General features: G+C 41.7%; 2 pseudogenes; one reads left to right on the forward strand and one right to left on the reverse strand.

Moving 5' to 3' along the window:
- Positions 1–1,914: 1,914 nt before the first annotated feature.
- On the reverse strand, positions 1,915–2,033 carry LOC148530714 (5S ribosomal RNA; annotated as a pseudogene).
- A 6,655-nt stretch (positions 2,034–8,688) lies between these two features.
- LOC148530715 (5S ribosomal RNA) lies at positions 8,689–8,807 on the forward strand (annotated as a pseudogene).
- Positions 8,808–22,879: the final 14,072 nt, after the last annotated feature.

The following is a 22,879-nucleotide window of genomic DNA, read 5'->3' on the forward strand; positions in this document are numbered from 1 at the left end:
TGGACAGATGAGACAAAGATCAACTTGTACCACAGTGATGGGAAGAGAAGAGTATGGAGAAGGAAAGGAACTGCTCATGAACCAAAACATACCACCTCATCAGTGAAGCATGGTGGTGGTAGTGTCATGGCGTGGGCATGTATGGCTGCCAATGGAACTTGTTCCCTTGTATTTATTGATGATGTGACTGCTGACAAAAGCAGCAGAATGAATTCTGAAGTGTTTCGGGCAATATTATATGCTCATATTCAGTCAAATGCTTCAGAACTCATTGTACGGCGCTTCACAGTGCAGATGGACAATGAGCCGAAGCATACTGCAAAAGCAACCAAAGAGTTTAAGACTAAAAAGTGGAATGCTATGCAATGGCCAAGTCAATCCCCTGACCTGAATCCGATTGAGCATGCATTTCACTTCATGAAGACAAAACTGAAGGGAAAATGCCCCAAGAACAAGCAGGAACTGAAGACATTTGCAGTAGAGGCCTGGCAGAGCATCACCAGGGATGAAACCCAGCGTCTGGTGATGTCTATGCGTTCCAGACTTCAGGCTGTAATTGCCTGCAAAGGATTTGCAGCAAAGTATTAAAAAGTTAAAGTTTGATTTAGGATTGTTTAATTTGTCCCATTACTTTTGGCCCCTTAAAAAGTGGGAGGCACATATAGAAACCGTTGTAATTCCTACACCGTTCACCTGATTTGGATGTAATTACCCTCAAATTAAATCTGAAAGTCTGCAGTTAAAGCACATCTTGTTTGTTTCTTTTCAAAACCATTGTGGTGGTGAATAGAGGCCAAACTATGAAAATTCTGTCAATGTCCCATATATATATATAATCTATCCAAAATCCGGCACTCATGAGATCAATGCAGTACAAATACCGGCTGATGTGATATCTTTCTTGCCACAGAGTGCCACCAGTTGGTGTGTGTGTTTTTTATATATATATATATATATGTAATATGCAAAACACAGCGGCACTCACGGGTCTTGTAATAAAGAATAACGCCAACCAAGGGCGCTTTCGCTCAACGTTTCAGTCGCTTAGACTTTTATCAAGAACTCAGTGTAAACAGAAAGACACCTTTATACAAGCATAGCAGTTAGTTACAGCCCAACTGTTTCCTCTGCAACCCGGTCGGTGCCACGCGGCAGATGACGTCATCAGCATGCGTCCCCTGCACTCCAGCGTGCATGATGACGTCACACGGCAATGGAGCCTGACGCTGCCTGCTGTCGTCATTCAGCCAAGTCACAGACACTCAGACCAGTGGGAGGAGTCTGCGGCCATGATGGACACATACATGATACAATCCTGTGAGAAAAATAAATAAACAATAACAGAATGACAAAGTGATGTGTGGGCTGGGAATAAAAACAAAACAGATATAAATAATACACCAGATGAGGTGGGGTGAAAAATACCAGGGAATAGACAGGGAAACAAAATCAATATATGACACAGCTTCATAGGTATAGAGAAACAGAGCATAAAGAATGACGTTCATAATAAAGATAAGTAACAGAAAAAGTATACGCAGGCATGCAGAACGCCTGCATAAGGGAAAGCGATAACTGTACTAATATGAAGCCAATAGTGTCAAAATATCTCAGAGAATCACTGTGCTAGTGAATGGAAATGAACACAATAAGTGTCTGAAGTATCAACTATAGAAAAGTCAGTCTATATGAAATGTACTGGTGGTGAGCCAATAAAACATACGCTCTAACCACACTTACAAAAAATGATGCAAACCCATCATGGCGCAAACAAGTCTGCGAGCAATGTCAAAAAAAATAATGCCTAAAATGTGGTTTATACTGATGATAAAAAGAACATTGAAAGCAATTGCCTATGGTTGCGGTGGCAACCATTGGAATAATGGAAACGAAACTGTAGAACGCTGTATAGTTGACTTACAGCACCTGGTATTCCAAGGAGGTCTCCCATCCTTGTACTAGCCAGGCCAGACACTGTATAGCTTCCAAGGTCGGACGAGATCGGGCACATTCAGTGCTGTATGGTTGTAAGTAACTGAAGTTCAAATATCACAGTACACTTGATGATCCAAATGGAGGCCATCCGATAACCAGATGTGGGTATACTTTCATGCTCATGCTACACCAAAGAAACAAGGAAAAAATATGTATATATATGAATATATCTATGTATGATATATATGTATCATAAACAAAGTCCCAATCTTTGGGCATGTTTTTGGTGGGCAAGAGGAATGAAAAAGGGGGAGAAAAGAATATAAATGAACGAGTGAGAAAAAGACAGAAAAACAGGATGATGAAAGAAGGCAGCATAATCAAAGAAAACAAGCAAAAGATAGTCTCATTTAGTCCAAAAGGTGCAACGGTATTCATCTTATGGATCCAGCGAGTTTCAAGCTGCAAAAGTTGCTTATCTCTGTCTCCTCCTCTCTTAGACATCGGTACTTGGTCGAACGCTTTATAGGTGAGGGTAGCCAACGAATGTCTATGTTCACAAAAATGTCTAGCAACGGGTTGGTCTACATCCTCTCCTTCTAGTGCCTGCTGAATCGCAGTCCAGTGCTGGGCCATCCTCACCTTTAATGTACAGGTGGTTTTTCCCACATACATGAGTCCACAGGGGCACTTGATGATGTACTGTAGATGACAAATTTGCTGGACCAAGTCTGTACATGTCTAATGGGGATTCTTTTGCCAGAGTGTGGATGCACCACATCAGGACCAGTTTCAAGGTATAGGCACATTGTACATCCCGTGCACATATAGAAACCCCGGTTTTTTAGTAAGAAAGTGTGTGTTAGGGTTCACAGAATATCCAGAAACATCATTGTGGACTAGCCAATTCTTCAAGTTTTTACCCCTCTTGTAACCCAGCATACCCTAGTATTTTTAAAAGCTGGAAGGGTGGGGTCAGTATTAATGATTGGCCATAATTTTTTGGTTGCAGTGTTGCCAAGTTTGCTCCCTGTGTTAAAGTGATTAATAAATAACATCTGTTGTTTTTTATTAGTCTTAGAGTCCTCATTTTCAGTTGTTGCAGTCGTTTGAAGTAATGCTTTTGCCTTTGCTTTTTGTAGATCTTTCAACTTGTATCCTCTGCTGATGAATTTAATCATCATTTTGTTAATGACCTCTTCTGCCTTAATGGGGTCATTTGTGATCCTTTTGACCCACAGATATTGTGAAAAAGGTAAACTCTTGATAAGTAATGTCTGATGATGGCTGCTAGCATGTAGAAGTGTATTGCAATCAGTTGGTTTGCTGTACAAAGAAGTATCAAATGTGGATCCTGTCCATGTGATGTTCACATCAAGGAAATGCACTGTAGCATGGCTACATTCAAAAGCAAATTTTATATGATCATGTAACAAATTAATTTTATGCATAGTTGAAATAAAGTCAGATTGAGATCCAGACCATAAAACAAAAATATCGTCTATGTAACTAGTAAAAAACAAAACATGCTGATTGAAGTTTGGGTTTTAGTGAATAGAAGTTTCTCCACAAAAATCATATACGTGTTGGCAAAAGAAGGTGCCACATGGGAACCCATTGCGCACCCCCTCTTCTGTAAAAAAAGGAATTGTCAAACAAAAAATAATTATGCATGAGCGTTTTCTCCAAAAGGTGAATATAAAGCTTTATGTCCGGTCCATGGTAATTATCACTGCTGATGAGAAATTCTTGCATACACTTTAGGCCATCCTCATGTGGTATACTTGTGTAGAACGACACCACATCAATTGTACATAAAAGTAGAGTAGTAGGTAATTGTTTTAAATCCTGTAATTTCTGCAACAGTGAATTTGTATCCTTTAGAAATGATGATTCTTTCATGATTAGTGGCTGTTTGAAGTAATCCGGATATTGTGAATTTATGCTATATAATGACCCTCTTGCCGATATAATAGGACGGCCAGGTGGAGACTGTAGAGACATGTATTTTTGGTAGCGTGTAAATTAAAGGGACAACCGGATAATAAGTGATCAAATTTAGTCCTGTTTTACTGTCCAATAGGCCATCTGACATGGTATCTCTCAATATACTGTCTAGTTCTTCTTTATACAGAGCAGTGGGATCACAGTCTAACTTAGTGTAGACTGCTGTATCACCTAATTGCCTATATATTTCATTTTTGTAATCTGATATATTTTGGAGAACCATGGCACCCTATTTAGCTGCTGCACAAATAATAATAGACTGATCCTTACTTAAATTCTTAAGGGCTGTGAATTCAGCTTTAGAAAGATTAAAATATGATTTTTATTGGATTTTCTGTTGGGATGTTATTTCATGGTCCAAAAGCCTAGTAAAACTTTTTATAGAGGCGTTACATGACTGAGGCTCAAAAGTTGATTTTTTTTCTGTATCGGGCCTTTGTACATGTTGTCTCTGGCTTGCTGAGGATAGTACTCTTTCAGTTTAAGATTAAATCGTCATAAATCTTGTTTCCAATGGAAACCATCAAATGGGCAAGTGGGAATAAATGTTAGACCTTTATTAAGTACTTTCTTTCAATGTCAGAGATGGACCTACTTGAAAGATTAATAATCAGGTCCTCCTCTTGTAGGGTTTTCTTCCTCTCCCTCTCCCCTTGCCCTCCACGCCGCATGCGGACCCTCTTTCTGCTTGTGCACGCATGGAGACCCCTAAAGGGGGTTTTTGTGACAGGGGGGTAGGGAAAGAATCCTGATCACTTTGTGATGAAAGTGCACATGCAGACTCGTCAGTGTCAAAAGTGGGCTTGTACTTCCTAAATCTGTTTTTTTGATATTGTGCTACGGAGGCTTTATCCGTGGCCCAAGTGTAAACCCTTTGTTCAAGGTAATCAGTATTAACTTTAAGTAGTTTTTCTTTTTTGTACTTACTGAGTTCTTTTTTTATATTCCGCCACTTGCGTGTTTAATTTGGTTAACCACAGGGGTGAGGTGTCACTAAACAAAGTTTTTTTATGTAATGTCTCAAAAGACTTGACTTTTTCTTTTAAAGAATTAAGCTCTTTCCCAGATTCTTCTATAACTAAAAGTATAAGGTCTAGAGAGCATTTATTAAGTATAGCGACCCAACGTCTGCAAAACTCCACATTATTCCTGCCTATCGTGGGCACATTTTTGATTCGAAACCCTCTAGGTATCTTTTTTTCTTTGTGATAATCAGTGAGGTTACCCCGTGTAGGTAATAGTCAATTTCTTTTTTCTTCAATTTTAAGAAGGTCTGATATAGTTCATCAACGGTGTCAGATCCTGCAGTGTCCAGTAAAGTATCCTTAAAATATAGACTTTCTGCTTCAGAGTCACTGAAGCTTAGCACATCCCCAATTGGCAATTGCAGATTCAAAAAAACATTACCATCATTTGGAATACTGACATTGCTCCTGTTTGCTTGGGACATGATAATATTGAAATGTCAAAAAAAAATTTTTTTGTAGTATTCCTATAATATAATAAAAAAACACACCGCACAAATGCCAGTATGTAAAAAAAAATCACCAAAAAAGAAAAACTGATACTTCTATTGAACAAAATATGCATATCCACAAAAGAAGAAAATCAACAATAAGAATTCCCCAAAACACTCCTAGTGTTGCTAAAATAATAGTGACAACATCAATGAAAAATAGCACTTGTAGATAAAGATCGGATTAACATAATAGGGGTGCTGCGCTATCCAATTGGGAAAAGTAATCCAAAGGGAAAATATTTATCTCTTTAAGCCAGCACTCCACAACAAACACGTTATAAAGGCCCTGGTGCCATCTGTAGTATAAAATACTCAATATATAAGCAGCAAAACACAGCGGCACTCACGGGTCTTGTAATAAAGAATAACGCAAACCAAGGGCACGTTCGCTCAACGTACCACATACCTTTAAAGTTAATACCGATTACCTTGAACAAAGGGTTTACACTTGGGCCATGGATAGAGCCTCCGCAGCACAATATCAAAAAAACAGATTTAGGAAGTACAAGCCCACTTTTGACACTGACGAGTCTGCATGTGCACTTTCATCACAAAGTGATCAGGATTCTTTCCCTACCCCCCTGTCACAAAAACCCCCTTTAGGGGTCTCCACACGTGCACAAGCAGAAAGAGGGCCCGCACGCGGCGTGGAGGGCAAGGGGAGAGGGAGAGGAAGAAAACCCTACAAGAGGAGGACCTGATTATTAATCTCTCAAGTAGGTCCACCTCTGACATTGAAAGAAAAGTACTTAATAAAGGTCTAACATTTATTCCCACTTGCCCATTTGATGGTTTCCATTGGAAACAAGATTTATGGTGATTTAATCGTAATCTTATATTGAAAGGGTACTATCCTCAGCAAGCCAGTGACAACATGTTGAAGTACAAAGGCCCAATACAAAAAAAAACAACTTTTGAGCCTCAGTCATATAACGCCTCTATAAAAAGTTTTACTAGGCTTTTGGACCATGAAATAACATCCCAACAGAGAATCCAATACAAATCATATTCTAATCTTTCTAAAGCTGAATTCACAGCCCTTAAGAATTTAAGTAAGGATCAGTCTATTATTATTCGTGCAGCAGCTAAAGGGGGTGCCATGGTTCTCCAAGATATATCGGATTACAAAAATGAAATATATAGGCAATTAGGTGATACAGCAGTCTACACTGTTAGACTGTGATCCCACTGCTCTATATAAACAAGAACTAGACAGTATATTGAGAGATGCCATGTCAGATGGCCTATTGGACTGTAAAACAGGACTAAATTTGATCACTGATTATCTGGTTGTCCCTTTAATTTACACGCTACCAAAAATACATGTCTCTACAGTCTCCACCTGGCCGTCCTATTATATCGGCAAGAGGGTCTTTATATAGCATAAATTCACAATATCTGGATTACTTCATACAGCCACTAATCATGAAAGAATCATCATTTCTAAAGGATACAAATTCACTGTTGCAGAAATTACAGGATTTAAAACAATTACCTACTACTCTACTTTTATGTACAATTGATGTGGTGTCGTTCTACACAAGTATACCACATGAGGATGGCCTAAAGTGTATGCAAGAATTTCTCATCAGCAGTGATAATTACCATGGACCGGACATAAAGCTTTATATTCACCTTTTGGAGAAAACGCTCACGTGTAATTATTTTTTGTTTGACAATTCCTTTTTTTTTACAGAAGAGGGGGTGCGCAATGGGTTCCCACGTGGCACCTTCTTTTGTCAACACATATGTTTTTTGTGGAGAAACTTCTGTTCACTAATAACCCAAACTTCAATCAGCATCTTTTGTTTTTTACTTGTTACATAGACGATATTTTTGTTTTATGGTCTGGATCTCAATCTGACTTTATTTCAACTATGCATGAAATTAATTTGTTACATGATCATATAAAATTTACTTTTTAATGTAGCCATGCTACAGTGCATTTCCTTGATGTGATCATCACATGGACAGGATCCACATTTGATACTTCTTTGTACAGCAAACCAACTGATTGCAATACACTTCTACATGCTAGCAGCCATCATCCGACATTACTTATCAAGAGTTTACCTTTTTCACAATTTCTGCGGGTCAAAAGGATCACAAATGACCCCATTAAGGCAGAAGAGGACATTAACAAAATGATGATTAAATTCATCAGCAGAGGATACAAGTTGAAAGATCTACAAAAAGCAAAGGCAAAAGCATTACTTCAAACGACTGCAACAACTGAAAATGAGGACTCTAAGACTAATAAAAAACAACAGATGTTATTTATTAATCACTTTAACACAGGGAGCAAACTTGGCAACACTGCAACCAAAAAATTATGGCCAATCATTAACACTGACCCCACCCTTCCAGCTTTTAAAAATAGTAGGGTTATGCTGGGCTACAAGAGGGGTAAAAACTTGAAGAATTGGCTAGTCCACAATGATGTTTCTGGATATTCTGTGAGCCCTAACACACACTTTCTTACTAAAAAACCGGGGTGCTATAGGTGACCGGGATGTACAACGTGCCGATACCTTGAAACTGGTCCTGATGTGGTGCATCCACACTCTGGCAAAAGAATCCCCATTAGACATGTACTGACTTGTTCCAGCAAATTTGTCATCTATACCATCAAGTGCCCCTGTGGACTCATGTATGTGGGAAAAACCACCTGTACATTAAAGGTGAGGATGGCCCAGCACCGGACTGCGATTCGGCAGGCACTAGAAGGAAAGGATGTAGACCAACCCGTTGCTAGACATTTTTGTGAACATAGACATTCGTTGGCTACCCTCACCTATAAGGCGTTCGACCAAGTACCGATGTCTAAGAGAGGAGGAGACAGAGATAAGCAACTTTTGCAGCTTGAAACTCGCTGGATCCATAAGATGAATACCGTTGCCCCTTTTGGTCTAAATGAGGCTTTATCTTTTGCTTGTTTTCTTTGATTATTCTGCCTTCTTTCATCATCCTGTTTTTCTGTCTTTTTCTCACTCGTTCATTTATATTCTTTTTCCCGCTTTCATTCGTCTTGCCCACCAAAAACATGCCCAAAGATTGGGACTTTGCTTATGATACATATATATCATACATAGATATATTCATATATATATACGTATTTTTTCCTTGTTTCTTTGGTGTAGCATGAGCATGAAAGTATACCCACATCTGGTTATCGGATGGCCTCCATTTTGGATCATCAAGTGTACTGTGATATTTGAACTTCAGTTACTTACAACCATACAGCACTGAATGTGCCCGATCTCGTCCGATCTTGGAAGCTATACAGTGTCTGGCCTGGTTAGTACAAGGATGGGAGACCTCCTTGGAATACCAGGTGCTGTAAGTCAACTATACAGCGTTCTACAGTTTCGTTTCCATTATTCCAATGGTTGCCACCGCAACCATAGGCAATTGCTTTCAATGTTCTTTTTTTCATCAGTACAAACCACATTTTAGTCTTTATTTTTATATTTGATATTTTTTTGACATTGCTCGCAGACTTGTTTGCGCCATGATGTGTTTGCATCATTTTTTGTAAGTGTGGTTAGAGCATATATTTTATTGGCTCACCACCAGTACATTTCATATAGACTGACTTTTCTATAGTTGATACTTCAGACACTTATTGTGTTCATATCCATTCACTAGCAAAGAGATTCTCTGAGATATTTTGACACTATTGGCTTCATATTAGTACAGTTATTGCTTTCCCTTATGCAGGTGTTCTGCATGCCTGCGTATACTTTTTCTGTTACTTATCTTTATTATGAACATCATTCTTTATGCTCTTTCTTTGAAGCTGTGTCATATATTGATTTTGTTTCCCTGTGTTTTTCCCTTTATTTCCCCGTCTATTCCCTGGTATTTTTCACCCCACCTCATCTGATGTATTATTTATATCTGTTTTGTTTTTATTCCCAACCCACACATCACTTTGTCATTCTGTTATTGTTTATTTATTTTTCTCACAGGATTGTATCATGGCCACAGACTCCTCCCACTGGTCTGAGTGCCTGTGACTTGGCTGAATGACGACAGCAGGCAGCGCCGCGCTCCATTGCCGCGTGACGGCATCACTCATGCTGGAGTGCAGGGGACGCATGCTGATGACGTCATCTGCCGAGTGGCGCCGACCGGGTTGTGGAGGAAACAGTTGGGCTGTCACTAACTGCCATGCTTGTATAAAGGTATGTGTCTTTCTGTTTACACTGAGTTCTTGATAAAAGTCTAATGGTGCGTACACACTGGGCGATTAAAGTGGACGACTGAACGATAACGATATCGTTCAGTCGTCCACTTTATCGTCCATTTTTAACACAAAAAAGATGAACGATGACGACGCGCGTTCCCGCGGGTCGTTCGTCATCCTCGTTCATCGGGCTGACATGCAGGCCAACCTGACGACCTCGTCAGGTTGCTGCATGTCAGGGAATGGGTGAGAGAGCCCGGCGCTGAACGATATCGCTAATGATATCGTTCAGCGGCTGTGCTCAATGTCATGAACGACATTGAGCACAGCCTGCCGGGGACACACTAGACGATATCGCTCAGGGAGCATATCGTCTAGTGTGTATGCACCTTAAGTGACTAAAACGTTGAGCGAACGTGGCCTTAGTTGGCGTTATTCTTTATTACAAGACCCGTCAGTGCCACTGTGTTTTGCTGCATATATATTGAGTATTTTATACTACAGATGGCACCAGGGCCATTATAACGTATTTGTTGAGGAGTTCTGGCTTAAAGAGATTATATATATATATATATTGTTGATATTAGAGTGAACCTCTATATACCCCTGCCTGTACCTTCTAAAACCCTTCCTATAAACCTCTAAGGATGAAGCTAATTTGCGTACACAGTCATACCATAAATAAAGACTTAGACGTGGAATCTGTGGTTCCAAAGCATATTCAGGTAAAAGTTCAGACAGTTACACGCAATTGATCAAGACACAATTTAGGCGCAAAAGGAAAATTATACAGACCCCAAGTACAGTATACATACGCAGGCGCTTCCGGACCCGGAGATAGGCATCATCAAGAGACCCCTAGTCATACAGCATTCAGCATGAAGACCGAGAACCAGCGTTCGTGCACTAATATTTATACCCCCCCCAGAATAAACAGGACAATAGGAAGTCTGTTGCTGATATCATTGGTTCCCAGGGGAGAAGCATCTGTTACAGCACATTTAACAGGCTGGTTCAAACAGACTCTCCCTGCCTCTAACAGCTGGGGATCTTCCTCTTCACGCCCCCTGCAACATCCTAACAGCTGTTCCCAAAATATACATTTTGTTGCTTGTAGGCTCTGCGATCCATAACTCGAGAATGCATGATGCGATCTCCTCACCGATAACACCGGAATACTGTAAAAAGAATACGCATCAGTACAACTCCAAACACGACTTGTTTAGCATGTATAATACCTTAGTTATCAAATATCTTTATTTCTCAGCATTTAACTAACTGAACCAACTTAAATCATACACTTTAGAGCTTATTGAACCTTATGTGTGAATATGTAATGTGTGGGTATTCGGGGTTTGATATAAGGACACTAGTTATTAATGGGTGAGATTTAAGTGCATAAAAGTGAACATCCAGCAGTGTGGATTGCTGAGCATTGTAGTTCCACATGCCCTCTGTCAGCAGGCCCCCCCTGTCCTGTGTTCAAAGGGAAAAACCTTTTTTCTCCCAGACTCTTGTGTGAACTGTGAATCAAGCTGTGAAGTTGGGGCCATCCTGTCTGTGTGTGGGGCTAAGACCTGTTTAGGATTCAGACAAATCCAATTGTGTAGATCAATGTCTGGATTATATTACAATTGCCACAACTATACTTTATTTGCATCCAGGGATTCCCAATTTGTATGTAAAAATACCCATTGTCTATTCTATTTACTTTTACTCAGAAAGCTTGTTCTTCCAGTTGCCCTTGGTAGATTAACAAAAACATTGCCATCTGTTCTTAGCTCCTGAGTTGTAACTTGAAATGACGCTGGTCACAAAATGGCGTCTTGCAGATTCTTGTTTCTAAAATGGAGTCTAGCTGCCATTTGCAAGATGACGTCGCGCACGCTTCAATTTTTAACTGATCTTGTCTCAGCCAATTATTCAGCTTCGACAATAATATATATATATATATATATATATATATATATGATGTATGGAGCTCCGAAGTGGCATCAGCGCACGTTATGTGCGCTGATACCGCTTCACCCCCATGTATGATTGGGTGCTGGGCTTTAAATGACAGGGGTACTATGTGCAAGATAGCAGTGCTGATAGCCCAACTGTTCAGCCCGCTGCAGCTGTCGCTATTGACAGCTACAGCTTGGCCATGCCCTATCCCCTCAGCAGGGACAGCGCTGCCCCTGCTGTGGTGGCTGCCGGCTCCAGAGCTGCACGCGAGATCCCGCGTATGCTTGGTGGCTGCCGGCCGGGACTGAGACGCAGTGCATCAGCACTAGGCTGATGCGCTGTGTACTCAGGCAGAGATCGCCGGAGGGGGGAGTTATAACTCCCCTGCTCTGGCCGATTAGATTTTAATACATCTCATAGTGGAATGGGTATGACACGAGCAGAGTTAGAAGCAGCGGAAGCCCGACAGCACTGGAAATCCTGATCGTGGATAGGTAAGTATCTACTAACCTAACCTAACCCTCCTTAGGGGTGCCTAACCCTAACTTCCCCAAGTGCCTAACCCTAACCACCCCCTTCCCCGCTGCCTAAACCTAAGTCCCCCGGGGGGGTGCCTAACCCTAAGTCCCCCCCAGGGCTGCCTAACCCTCCCTCCCCCTAGCCTAACCCTCCCGGGGGGGTGCCTAACCCTAAGTCCCCCCCGGGAGCCCTAAACCTAACCCTCCCCCCCGCGGCTTTCTGCTCGCGGCGCCCGGCATCACTACGATCGGGATGCCGGGCGCCGGTCTCCCGGCGTCGGGGAAATGCGGGCGTCTACATCTAGATGCCCAGCATTTCACCCTTGCCGGAGTATGACAGTCGGGAAGCCGGTTGCCGGTATTTAGGCAGTCGGCTTCCCCATTGCTTCCCCTCATAGTTAGTGCTTCCTGCTTCGCCTCTGTAAAGAGAGGAAGCGTTATAGTGGCATGTTAGATGCCACTATAATACATCTGCCCCTCTATCTCTATCATACAAACACATACTTGCCCCTCTCTCTCCCCACCTTTTTATTTAAAACCGGAAAGTAATTTTTTTTCAAAAACATTCCCAAAATGGTCATTTTTACACATTATGTAATTATTTGCTATTTACATGTGATTTTACATTTTTGTTAAAAAAAATTATATTGAATCATGAATAAATTGCTCTTATTTACATTATTTGCTAATAAAAAAAAAAAAATTTTGGTGGTGTTTTTTTGAAAAGGAAAAATTGCCAGTTAAGTGGTTAAAGCAAAAAGTGGTGATGAGTAAATAAATTGTGAACAGAAATGAAAAGCTTCCTGCTGTACAGTATAACATATTTTATCCAGTGATAATGTCTCCTATATGCAAATTGTTTTAGTTATACAGCAAGTCCTTGCTGCTATTTGTTGAAGCATCACATTGATATAGATAGTCTGTGGATAGCTGTCATTAACTGAGACTATCTGTTACTGTGTCTGGGTGGTGATTGGCAGAGCCGGCCCTAGCCAAATTAGTGCCCTAGGCAAGATTTTGGGTGGTGCCCCACCCAGTCAGATCCTGAAAAGGGGTGTGGCCTCACTGTGTTGTGGCCCCTTCCCCCATTGTGCTGTGCTCCTATCACCCCCCTCCCAGCACAGCACCCATAACCCTGGCCCTCACTTAGCACAGCGCCCTCTTCCAGCACAGCACGGGGTTAGCACCCCTCACCTGAACCATCACCTCTATCCCAGCACAGCACTCCCCCTTCACCCAGCACAGTGTCAGCATCCACTCACCCACCACCCCTATCCCAGCATGAGTACAACAGCACCCCGGCCCTCTCCCAGTTCCAGACCTACTTTACCTGAGGGCAGCCTGCAGCGCCGTCTGACTTGAGGTACAGCAAGCTGTGGGTGGCGGACTCGCTTTTCCCTGCTCAGGCGGGCAGGCCGCAGCTGTGTGTAATGATTGCTGGAGCCGTGAGATGTGACTCACTACTCTGAGCTCCGCAAAGGCCCATGGGGGGAGCTGCTGTGGGTGCAGCAGCCCTCCCGCGGCCATTTGCTAATAGTTCTGAATGAGCCCAGTGCTAACCACTAGCCGCCTTCCAGGTTCCCCGTCCCCACAAACTGCCACTACCTGCTCGCTGCTGCTGGGCTCGATATGAGCTGTCAGATGAGCTCCAATCATGGACGCTGCACAGCGGCAGTAGCAGCTGTCAGAGTCTCTGCCCACCTGGCAGCAGGTGCCCTGGCTGTGCCTACCCCAAACTTATGCTGGCCCTAGATGGGTCTGGATGCCCCTAGGCATTTGCTTAGTTTGCCTATGCCTAGGGCCAGCTCTGGTGATTTTATCCCCTCCAACCACAATTCCCTCTGATTGGGTCCAGACAGCGCTGGCTACCACAGCGTTTAATACATCTGTAATGCCCTGTGTGCTCCACCGTCTTGGATCGCTGGATCTGGCAGTCAGTCAATTCTGTGCATTGTCTCTACAGTTTGATTCATCTTACTGCCCATGCAGTGTCTCTCCAGTTGGTTACATTACACTGCCCCAACAGTGTCGCTTCAGTTTATTGTATTACACTGCCCCTACTGTCACTTCAGTTTGCTGCATCATATATCAGTCAACAGCATCTGTACAATTGTATACAACTTCAGCCAGAGCTACTGCATCACAGCTCAAGTGCTTCACCATCTTCTGCAGTATTATTATTTTTATGGTGCCACAAGTGTTCCGCAGCGCCTTACAAAGTACATAAACAAATAGGTGAAGAGTGGCTTACAGTACAATACAATGCAGGACAAGGACTTGCATAATATACATTGCTACATTCGCGACCATAACACACAAATAAGCAACAGAGCATAAGCAACTAAGGCCCTGATTCAGAGCCGGACGCTCTGACCAGAGCGCTCACTCTGAATCAGGGCCCACCTCCATAAATATAGAGCGTCCTCCTGGATGCTCGTATAGCTGTGGGTCACCGCCCACAGCATATACGAGCGTGCAGGATGCCCACTGCGAGCAGAAGCCTGCGGTTGAGTTTCTCAACCGCAAGGCCAGGAGTGATTTTGGCTCTATCAGAGCCAAAATCACTCCCACTGACATCACTAGTGATGCCAGTGGGGCCGGCTTCTGACGGTAGGCGTTCCCTTGGGAACGCCTCCGTCTGGCAGGCACGCCCACCAAAGGGAGCGTGCTGTCAATCAACATCGACAGCACGCCCCCTTTGATCAGACACTACGAGCGAAGGAAAGTCCTTCGCTCGTCGCGTCTCACGCATGCGCACGATGGAGCTCCCTCCATCATGCGCATGCGCAGTGCAGACCATCGACCCACTTGCAAGCGGACAGCCGCTCGCGAGTGGGTCTGAATCAGGGCCTAAGTGTTCGGTAACCTAGTGGGGAGTACGAAGTAGATGAAAGTAAAGTGAGGAGAAGCACAAGAAGTTGCAGTACTCCCAAGTTACTGTTAGTTTAGATTCTTGTCATTCCATTCTGCTCACCTGCCTTACTCTGTGCTACCCTAAGGAGCAACAACCTGTGAGTACTCTTGGGATAAGACTCTCCTGCCTTGCAGCAGTTCATTGTGATAATCAGAAGTCTCTTTAGACTCCAAGCCCCTAGGTCAACTGTGTCAAACCAGAGTAGGTTAGGGCACAAGTCCACAATATATTCTCCAGACTTGACTACCTTTGTGTAGTCTGAATAATACCGGTGTACATCATTTTGTGCTGTCTATTGTTTGGATTATTTATTACTTACATTAAATCTGATCTTTAAATATGAATTTCTTAAGATTAGGGAAAATATGCCAAGGAGTAGCATACCCCTCTAGTGCTTAATGCACGTTTTGCCTATTCCTTTTCAAAGGATTGATACCTGTATTTTAGGGTTATATTTATGTGAAGAAAAAAAAATACATAACAGTACTAAGATATGAGAACTGCTAATCTAATATTTAATGTTGGCTTATTCCGTTGCACTTTACAATTGGGAACACAGTAGTAAAACAATACTGGGTGCTAACAGACATACAGCAGGGTAAGAGGGCCCTGCTCACAATTGTTATAGATAGAAACTGCTAAGTGGACTGTATGAACTAATCAATTTGGAAGAATGCATGTAATATTTGTTTGAACTGTGTAAAGGAGAGCTGTATATAAACACCGTAGGAGACATTCAACAGTGGATAGAATTATTTATACATAAGGTAGATTTTATTTTCTCTTCTCTTTTTTTTAAGATCCCAATTTATTCACTCATCACCACCTTTTATTTTTACTTTTTACCTAGCAAAAGTGGTTGGATCTTAATGTATAACAATAAGGATGTATACTTATTTTCATTCATTTAACCCCATGAGTGCCACAAAAAAAATACTTGTTTCTTGTTTGGTAACCAAATCACCCAGTTCCACTTTACCGCATTGGACTTGGCAACTCAACTTACCAAGTGCGGTTGAACACTGGGTTTAACAGTCCTAACCAAGTGTGCCATGACAGCCAGTCTGAACATAAACATCTAACACTGGCCGGCTCAGGCACATGTGATCGAGAGACAAATATAATATTAACTGGGGGGCACAACAGTCTGGCATAATGTTTACTTGGGACATTGTAGCATAATGTGAACTTGTAAATGAAGAACTACTGTGTTTTTATTTTTAATTAAAAAAAAGTTTTAAAACTGATGGTGACTTGACTATCTTAACATCTTGTTCAGTGTACTGTGCATTGAAAGGCTGAAATCCGTAGTTTTTGAGAATACAGACTATTAATTCAGTAGAATAAGTAACATCAAAAAGTGCCTCATGCCTCAGTGCTGTAATTGCTAAGATAAATATTGGTTCAGCCTGGAAAAAACAACTGCCTTTTGCTGTTTGGGGGATGATAGGTACAGTCTGTACCGCTATGGGGCGGTTCTGCTTGGTTGGCCTGGGGGGGTCCCGTGCCCTGTATTTGTTCCATAGGAGTGTTAGGGACCTATCTGATAGAGGTCACCTGGATGCGGTGGGCAGGCCCATAATTATGGGCATTATTATGCAAAGAACCTCTTTGATGCTATTTAGCAGTTATATTATTAGGTTCAGCACAGTTAGTGTGCACTTGCATCTGTCTTTTTTTCTGCTTGCAGCACTACAAGTCTCAGCAGGTAGCACCTCAAATTGTGCTTAGGGTGTGCAATCTAGGGCCCCTCCCCCTATGTACAGTCTGTATAATAATTGGCTAAGTCTGACATGCATAGTGGGAGCTGAGGCACATGCCTCCTGGCAAGACATGACAAACGAGGAGGATAAGTATGACAGGGAGGGGGCAGGAGAGGAGAGTGGTCCAAAACTACTAGTTTAAATATGTAATAGTTCATTTACACTTGGACTACGTCAATTTTTGGGATGTAATATAAAAGCGGATTATACTCACCGATAATTCAGTTTCTTGTAAATGCTCCATGCCAGCCATTACTCTGGGGTAGTGACCCATTCCCCTAGGTGTAGACAGGAAGTTTTTCCACAGGGACTGCCCACTTAGTGCATATACCCTAGTGCAGGGCTCGACAAAACCCGTGGGCCAGGTCGCCATGGCTACCAGATTTTGCAGTGAGGGAGGAAGCAGATCCTCATCAGCTCCGGCGGAGATTCGTGCCTATAGTATTGCGGTGTTCAGATCATGCACAGGAGTGCATGTGCAGAGTGTCGCCTGTGGTGACTGCTGTGCCTCTGTCCGTCCCGGCCTGCTCTGATCCCTGCTGTCTGTCCCAGTCTACGCTGATCCTCCTGTACGTCCTGGCTGTCTGCTGTCTCCTATCTCCGGCTGCATAGAGCTTTCCGGTAGTAGGGTCTTTGGTGTGACCACGAGGGGAGGGGGGTGTTGTTGTACTTTCTGGCACCATTAATGTGAAATGTAGTGTTATTGTTGGGGGGTGGAGCAGGGGAGCCGTGCAGAGCAGTGAGGGGGCCTCCTTTTTGCTGTATACATTCAACTGTGACCATTTTGTGGACTAGTATAGTGTGTATAACAGTTGCATAACTCACTCTTGTTTTTCTTTTGGGGGAACGGTGGTCTGGCTCCTAGATTTTAGAAAAAATTGTCAAGCCCTGCCCTAGTGTCTCCTGTTCCCCCTTGTCTTTTTGAAGTGCCTATCCATTATATTTCTCTGGAAAAAGGTATTCTATAGGCTGCTATGGAGTGTTTAGAAGATACTCAATTATCAGTAAGTATAATTTGCTGCTTTTCTTCTCCTCCATGGCAGTCATTACTCTAGGACAGGGGTAGCCAACCCTGGTCCTCGAGAGCTACCAGCAGTGCATGTTTTCCAGGTCTCACAGAATGAAAAAGACAATAACACTAAGACATATAGTTCAAATTCTTTGTTGTAAGTGAAGAAACACCCATGGTGAAAGTATATAGATGGGGGCTTATTCACCGTTTAAATCCTGGTTCAATTACTCATTTAATGGGTCATCATCCAAAGTAGATTTAATCTGTTTGTGACAATTAGGGATGAACAATCCTCCTTGTTATATCTGGAAAAGATAAGTGTCTCTCTCCCACATAAAATCGACAAAATAGTGCAGTATTCCTTAAAACCATCAATATTTAATAAAGAAATGCACTTCCAAACATTAAAAAAAAACAAAACACAGCATATCACAATCAATCTCCCGATATGGCACACTGCAACATTACTGAGGTCCCAGATGAAGATAGGGAAAGGAGTAGACGACGAAGGACCAATACTGGGTCTGAAACGCGTTAAGCAGGGTTCTGCGGTGTCTCCATGTGATCGGCTGAAACTGGACAACTATACAGCTCAGGAGCGCTGGCAATCCGGAAGCAAGTCTTGGACTAATGAGTCACTGTTCCAGTTGTTTCGGGTTTATGGTAGGGTTCAGGTGTGGTACAGACCCCATAAGGCCATGGACCCTAGTTTTCAACAAGGTACTGTGCAGGGTGGTGGTAGTTACATAATGTTGTGGGGTGTGTTCACCTGAACATGTCATTAACCGATAACTGCTATGTTGCATTGCTTGTTGACCATTTGCAGCCCTTTATGGACTTTATGTGCACCCATAACGAATGAATATTCCAGTATTATTCCAGATAATGCATCGGTCATCGGTCCCAAGTTGTCCAGAATTTATTTGATGAAGATTCTGGAGAGTTAATTTCACATTTGCCCGACATGAACCCAGGCAATGAGTTAGGGTTTCTTACTAGCTGTAGGATATCTAGCTCCTGGGGCTTTTACTCTGATGTTGGGCATACACTATACAATTATCTGTCAGATATCTGTCCAATCTGGCTGGTTGGAATGAAAATCCAGTAATGTATGGGAGTAAATGACAGTTGACCATTTGCTCACAAACACTGGAAAACAGACAAAAATAGTTGTTATGACAAATTGGTTAAAACACACAAATTTAACCAATTTGAACAATTGTTTTTTTTCCGTTTTCCAGTGTTTAAGACCATATGATCGACTGTCATTTGCTCCCATACATTACCAGGTTTTCATTCCAACCAACCAGATTGGACTGATATCTGACAGATAATTGTATAATGTATGGCCCACTCAAGTGTCTGGTAAGTAATTAAGGATTATGCTATTGCTCATTTCCTTAATCTACACCCAGAATTTTTTTAATTGGAGGGCAATCCCACATACAGTGATATAGTGAGGCATCTACACTGGCACACTTAGTACAAGCAGATTGGGACTGTAAGTCAATCCCATCAAACTACATCTGGACGGTGATTGATACCCTCTGTAAAATAAGCAGAAGTGCATTTCTTTGGTTTATTTGTGTAAAAAGTAATTGGGTTCCAAGTGCTTTCTCGTCTAGGTGTGGAAATTGAGAAACCCATTGAGTAATACCTGTACATCTACAGTGCATCCGGAAAGTATTCACAGCGCTTCTATTTTTCCACATTTTGTTATGTTACAGCCTTATTCCAAAATGGAATAAATTCATTTTTGTCCTCAAAATTCTACACACAATACCCCATAATGACAATGTGTAAAAAGTTTTTTTGTGAGATTTTTGCTAATTTAATTTAAAAAAATTAAGAAATCACATGTACATAAGTATTCACAGCCTTTGCCATGAAGCTCAAAATTGAGCTCAGGTGCATCCTGTTTCTACTGATCATCCTTGAGATGTTCCTACAGCTTAATTGGAGTCCACCTGTGGTAAATTCAGTTGATTGGACATGATTTTGAAAGGCATACACCTGTCTATATAAGGTCCCACAATTGACAGTGCATGTCAGAACACAAACCAAGCATTAAGTCCAAGGAATTGTCTGTAGACCTCCGAGACAGGATTGTATCGAGACACAAATCCAGGGAAGGGTACAGAAAAATATCTTCTGCGTTGAAGGTCCCAATGAGCACCGTGGCCTCCATCATCTGTAAATGGAAGAAGTTTGGAACCACCAGGACTCTTCCTAGAGTTGGCCGGACGTCTAAACTGAGCAATCGGGGGAGAAGGGCCCTAGTCAGGGAGGTGACCAAGAACCCGATAGTCACTGTCAGAGCTACAGCATTCCTCTGTGGAGAGGGGAGAACCTTCCAGAAGGACAACCATCTCTGCAGCAATCCACCAATCAGGCCTGTATGGTAGAGTGGCCAGAGGGAAGCTACTTCTTAGTAAAAAGCACATGGCAACCCGCCTGGAGTTTGCCAAAATGCACCTGAAGGACTCTCAGACCATTAGAAACAAAATTCTCTGGTCTGATGAGACAAAGATTGAACTCTATGTTTGGAGAAAACCAGGCACTGCTCATCACCAGGCTAATACCATCCCTACAGTGAAGCATGGTGGTGGCAGCATTATGCTGTGGGGATGTTTTTCAGCGGCAGAAACTGGGAAACTACTCAGGATAGATGGAAAGATGAATGCAGCAATGTACAGAGACATCCTGGATGAAAACCTGCTCCATAGTGCTCTTGACCTCAGACTGGGGCGACGGTTCATCTTTCAGCAGAACAACGACCCTAAGCACACAGCCAAGATATCAAAGGAGTAGCTTTAGGACAACTCTGTGAATGTCCTTGATTGGTCTAGCCAGAGCCCAGACTTGAATCTGATTGAACATATCTGGCAAGATCTGAAAATGGCTGTGCACCAACGCTTCCCATCCAACCTGATGGAGCTTGAGAGGTGCTGCAAAGAGGAATGGGCAAAACTGCCCAAAGATAGATGTGCCAAGTTTGTGGCATCATATTCAAAAAGACTTGAGGCTGTAATTGCTGCTAAAGGTGCATCAACAAAGTATTGAGCAAGGGCTGTGAATACTTATATACATGTGATTTCTTAGGGGTTTTTTTTATTAAATTTGCAAAAATCTCAAAAAAAATTTTTTACACGTCATTATGGGGTATTGTGTGTAGAATTTTGAGGACAAAAAATTATTTATTCCATTTTGGAATAAGGCTGTAACATAACAAAATGTGGAAAAAGTGAAGCGCTGTGAATAAGTTCCGGATGCACTGTATATTTGTCATAATAAGGTGCACGCAAAGTAGTGTCAAAATATGAAATTAGATAGGACATTCTCACTTTGAAATACCATATATAGTGAGTTATTCATATCTAGTGTAGACAATGAGGCTAGGACAGTTGAAGTGTAGTGTTGTGCCTGTAAAAATATAAATCGTGAACAGTGAGAAATGAAAAAAGCGAACTGGCCGCTGAAAATGAGAACTGCTTTTTAGTATTTTTAGTATCAATATCAGTTAAATGTTGAACACACCTAAGCTCTTCGCCCCTTGCCCAAGAACGAAAAGGAAATGTGGTCCCCCCCATTCTGAAACTCTTGCTTGTTCATGTGTAAGAAATAAGTTAGATCCATCTGAGGTAAAAACTGCTGTTCCAGCAATGTGTCCACATAAGTGTCTTGTTTATGCAACCAATCTTTAATATATCTACATTGGGTAGCTTGTGAATAAAGCCGGACATGCGGGAAATTGATGCTGCCCTTCATCCTTGTCCTCTGCAGAACAATGATACTAATTTTTGTTTTTTTTGTCGATCCAAATAAAGGAACAAAAGGATTTGAGAATAGTAGCCTCATATGATTTAGAAAGTAGTATTGGTAATACTTGTAGCGGGTACAAAATTCTCGGAAACACAATAATTTTAATAAGATCAGCTCTCCCCAAAAAGGAGAGGGGGAGGCCACGCCAACCTCGCAGTATATCAAGCCAATTCAAAATACGATTTTTAACATTGAGAAAATACAAATTGTAAATATTACTAGGTAAATAGATTCCCAAATATTTGATATAACGTTTTCCCCAATGTAGACCAATACCACATGCCCAAGAGGGTTGCACCACATCACCCAAGGAAAGAGCAGATGATTTTTCAATATTAATAACAAAACCAGAAATTTTACCAAAATTAGCAATTTTATTTAGGATGGGCAATAAACTCCTAGCCGGGTTACCTATATGTAGAAGTAAATCATCAGCAAATGCCGTTAGCATGAATTCCAACCATCCTACTTGAATACCCTTGAACTGATGCCAATTATGAAGTATGCGAAGAGGAGGGTCAAGGGCAAGGTTAAGTAATGGGGTTAATGGACAACCTTGTCGAGTACCCCTAAATAAAGGTAGAGGGTCACTACGTAAATCATTGATAATTAGCGAGGTCATTGAGGAAGTATAAATAAATTTAACAAATTGTTGGAAAGAGTAACCAAGTTCCTAATTGGCAAAACATTATATAAATGAGGCCATAGACATTATCAAAGGTTCCATCTTTCTAAATTATTTTACTTTGAACAGGCAAATGTATATTGCTCTTATGTTTATAAGCAAATTATTTTCTTAATACTTCTTTGAGGGAAGAAAGATGGTAGCATAGTTTCCTGATTCATGTGGAATGAGGATACTACTTTTGGCAAGAAAACTGGATTTGTTTTCAGTACAACCCTATCTGGCATGACCATCCACAGGGCTTATAATTCACTTGCTTCCCTAGCTGACGTAATTGCAATTAAGAATGCCACCTTCCAGGTCTGGTATTTCAGAGAAGCTTCTTGCAAAAACTCAAACAGGGGTGACATCAAAGCATTCAGTATTAAGTTTAGATCCCATGAAACTATGAATTATCTAATATTTAGACATTTTTATTAATTGCCTGACAGAATCTTTTAAATAAATCTTCCTCCGCTAACTTCTTCTCCACAAGGATACTCGGAGCAGATATCTGTACATTTATTGTCGACATGGCTAGTCCTTTCATAAAGCCATCATGTAAGAATTGTAGGAGTTTTTTAAT

Source organism: Taudactylus pleione, unplaced genomic scaffold (genome assembly GCF_031769625.1).
Source record: "Taudactylus pleione unplaced genomic scaffold, aTauple2 ptg000085l, whole genome shotgun sequence".
In the NCBI taxonomy this organism is placed as follows: Eukaryota; Metazoa; Chordata; class Amphibia; order Anura; family Myobatrachidae; genus Taudactylus; species Taudactylus pleione.